At 37.2% G+C, this 3,516-nt stretch overlaps 1 long non-coding RNA gene across 1 annotated transcript; it reads right to left on the bottom strand.

Moving 5' to 3' along the window:
• Positions 1–381: 381 nt before the first annotated feature.
• On the bottom strand, positions 382–946 carry LOC145008614 (uncharacterized). The gene is made up of 3 exons (XR_013663566.1): positions 835–946; positions 503–571; positions 382–405 (listed from the first exon to the last, which is right to left on the bottom strand). It is a non-coding gene; the product is annotated as an uncharacterized LOC145008614 (long non-coding RNA).
• Between the last annotated feature and the right edge of the window lie 2,570 nt (positions 947–3,516).

Raw genomic sequence — 3,516 nt, 5'->3', positions numbered from 1 at the left:
TTAGGGTTTAACCCTAGATGTGTCAACACTATATAAGTAACATGTTCTCCACCTAAAAACGGCTACACTAAGAAACAAGAGGGCTTGGCCGATTTTGAGAAGTGTGTGTTCTCTCATAAGTTCTTCCAAGAGCATTTGGTGTTGTGTGAAGCATTTGAGGCATCACACTTGGGGTGTTAGGCTCACAAGGTTTCAAGGAACACAAACAACAACAAGGTAAGTTATTCTATCTATACTTTAAGTTAAAATTGTTCCCCATGTATGCTAGATAGGAATATAACCTTGGAATTCAACTTTGCATGATAATTAGACAAACATAGATCCAAGGTTATTAGGGTTGCATGTACACTTAGGAAGTGTTAGAATGCTCAAAACCCATCACCTTCATCATAGCCAATAACAATCCTATAAAAACAGTAATTAAAATAAATCCAGATGAATGAAGAAGCATCAAGATTCAAGACCTAGAAAACAAAAAACAAAAAGTGATATACAAACTTACCGACGTGAACCTTTCATGTATCCAACAGCCCAAACCCTTTCAAGTCCATAGTTCAAGGTGTTCTCAAGTCTGAATAAAAAAAGAGTGGCATAAAGTCAAAAAGTTTACATTTTTAACATATGTATAACGAGGGTATTTTGGTCTTTTGATAGGAAATGAAGAAAGAAATTGAATTACTTCCATCCATCAAACATGGAATTTGAAGGAATCCAACAAAAATTAAATTCCATCCATTTGGAAACCAAACACACCATGGAATGGAATCTAGCATTCCGATTCTTTTAGAATCTAAAAAACAAACACACCCTTAAAGGTAAAAAACAAGAGCTCACCTGTAAGTGGTTGAATGCCATATACGGACAGTACCATCTTCTGAACCTGTCATTATTATTGGAAGCTCGGGATGGAAACATACAGCAGAAACATTGTGTGTGTGACCTTCTAGAGTTTGGACACAGGTTTTAGTTAGCAACTCTACAGTAACAGATCACAGTTGTGACCGTATTGCTGGATTCTCATATTGAGATAGTAAAGGGAATCAAATCAGTTTAGAAATTGTAAGTAAATGAGATTCAATTCCTATTACATAAATTAAATTCCAACTCCTAAACACTAAATTGATTTTTTTATCATTATAAAAACACAATTGGCTGATTACTACTCATGTGTATGTATAATAATAGTAAATTGAATCTAATAGGAATACATAAATTTTTATTTATCTGTGAGGTTGTCACTGTGGCAGGTTGCTTTGAACCTTGTTCATTAATCTTTGGACAATCCCCTTTTGGTTCAAACATTTAGTCAAACACCTAGTGTGCATAAAAAAAATCAGGTACTTATATCATAAAATATTAACAATTCCATGAAAATATATGAGAGAGGGTAAAAAGGCACAAAAAATAGTCCAAAAAGAAGGACCAGTAGGACATGAAACAGGTAACTATGGTTGAAAAAGGAAGAATTACCTTTGAAATAGGCCTACTACGCAGATGAAATACGCAACAGTGGTGGTATAGTGGTGGTTCTAGGCTGTTGCGAAGGCAGTGTGGTGGTGGCTCAGGTTTGGTGTTGTGGTGCGATGTTGTAACGGTGGAGTCTGAAAGCAAACACAAATTGTGATGGAAGCTATTGTTGTTGGTGATGTCCGATTCATCAAAAGAAAATCATTCTTCGATCAATCTTCTATTTTGTGAAAGAAGATATTACTATTTCAAATGTGTTATGTTTGATTAGGGTTTGCACATAGAAGGAAGTGAAAGTCGATCGGAGAGGAAGGGGTTTGTAGAGAGAAAGAAGGGAGAGAATGAAGTCGATTTTGGCGGGTGTAGAGAGTAGAGAGGAAGAGGAAGCGGGTGTTCAAAATTTTGGGGGATTTAGTTTCCCCCCTTACCTATCAAGGAGTCCCAGAAACGCGCGTTTATTAAAATTATAAAGCGACATTTGTAGAGGACGCCCGTTTTATTATAGGTGCCCTCCGTGTTTTTAATATTTTTACATGAGACACTAATTTAAGGGCACTCAGTAATGCGCGACCTAAATCCTTAAAATTTTTGAAGAGATGACACTTTTTTAATGTCGCTCTCTAATGCGTAACATAAATCAAAGAGCGTCGTGTTTTGCGCGTCGTAAAAGGCCTTTTTTCTAGTAGTGACACTTCATTGCTTGAGTTGATTCATTCTGATATATGTGAGTTAAATGGAATCCTTACTCGAGGAGGAAAAAGGTATTTCATCACATTTTGTGATGACTTCAGTAGATATCTACATGTTTATTTTCTGAGATCAAAAGATGAAGCTTTTGATGCATTTCAATGAGATAAGGTTGAGCTCGAAAATCAACTTGAAAGACACATCAAAATTCTTCGCTCGGATAGAGGCGGAGAATACTTCAACCAAGAGTTTGACACATTCTGCGAAGAGAATGGAATCAAACATGAGAGAACATCACCATACACTCCCCAACAGAACAGTTTGGCTGAAAGAAAGAACCGAACCCTTTGTGAGATGGTCAACTATATGTTGAACCAATCGGGTCAACCAAACAATCTGTGGGGGAAGCACTATTGACTGCTTGTTATGTTTACAATAGGATCACTAGTCATGTGATTCCTACAAGACCTTATGAGTTGTGGAAAGGTAGAAAACCTAACCTAGACTATTTGAAAGTGTGGGGGTGTATTGCTTATTATTGAACTCCCGATCCTAAGCGAACCAAATTGGGAGCACGAGCTAATAAGAGTATATTTATTGGATATGCTCAAAATAGCAAGGCTTACTGGTTACTTGATACTGATTCAGGTGTTGTTGTGGAATCCAGAGATGTGGAATTCTTTAAGGACAAGTTTTCTAAGGATGAAGAAAACTCTATTCATACAACACCTACAAGTACCTCTCGAGAAATACTCCCACCTCCTCCCATTGTGGAGGAACCAAGGAGAAGTACTAGGGCTAGAATTGAGAAAACCTTTGGAGATGATTTCTATTCTTATTTGGTCGAAAGAACACAAAAGAAAGTGATGAGAGAGGTCATTCTTTCAATTAATTTGGATGATGATCCTAAGACCTTCACTGAAGCCATGACGTCTCGGGATGCTCCTCTGTGGAAGGAAGCAATCAATGACGAAATGGATTCAATTATGGGTAATGGAACTTAGGAGTTAGCTGATCTACCTAAGGGGAGAAGACCCATAGGATCCAAATGGATATTCAAGAAGAAATATCATCCTGATGGATCCATATCTGCCTATAAAGCAAGGTTGGTTGCAAAGGGCTATAGTCAGCGAGAAGGGATCGATTATTTTGATACCTATGCCCCAGTTGCTAGAATTAGTTCAATTAGAATTCTCATAGAAATATTAGCTTTGAAAGGATTGTACATTCATCAAATGGATGTGAAGACAGCCTTTCTGAATGGTTATCTCAAATAGGAGATTTACCTGGAACAACCTGAAGGTTTCGTAATACATGGACAAGAAAACAAAGTGTGTGGACTTGTTAAGTCTTTGTATGGAT

This window comes from Lactuca saligna, chromosome 8 (genome assembly GCF_052625555.1).
Source record: "Lactuca saligna cultivar CGN05327 chromosome 8, ASM5262555v1, whole genome shotgun sequence".
Lineage (NCBI taxonomy): Eukaryota > Viridiplantae > Streptophyta > Magnoliopsida > Asterales > Asteraceae > Lactuca > Lactuca saligna.
Note: the sequence above shows the minus strand (reverse complement) of the source record. Positions and strands in the feature narration are given on the sequence as shown.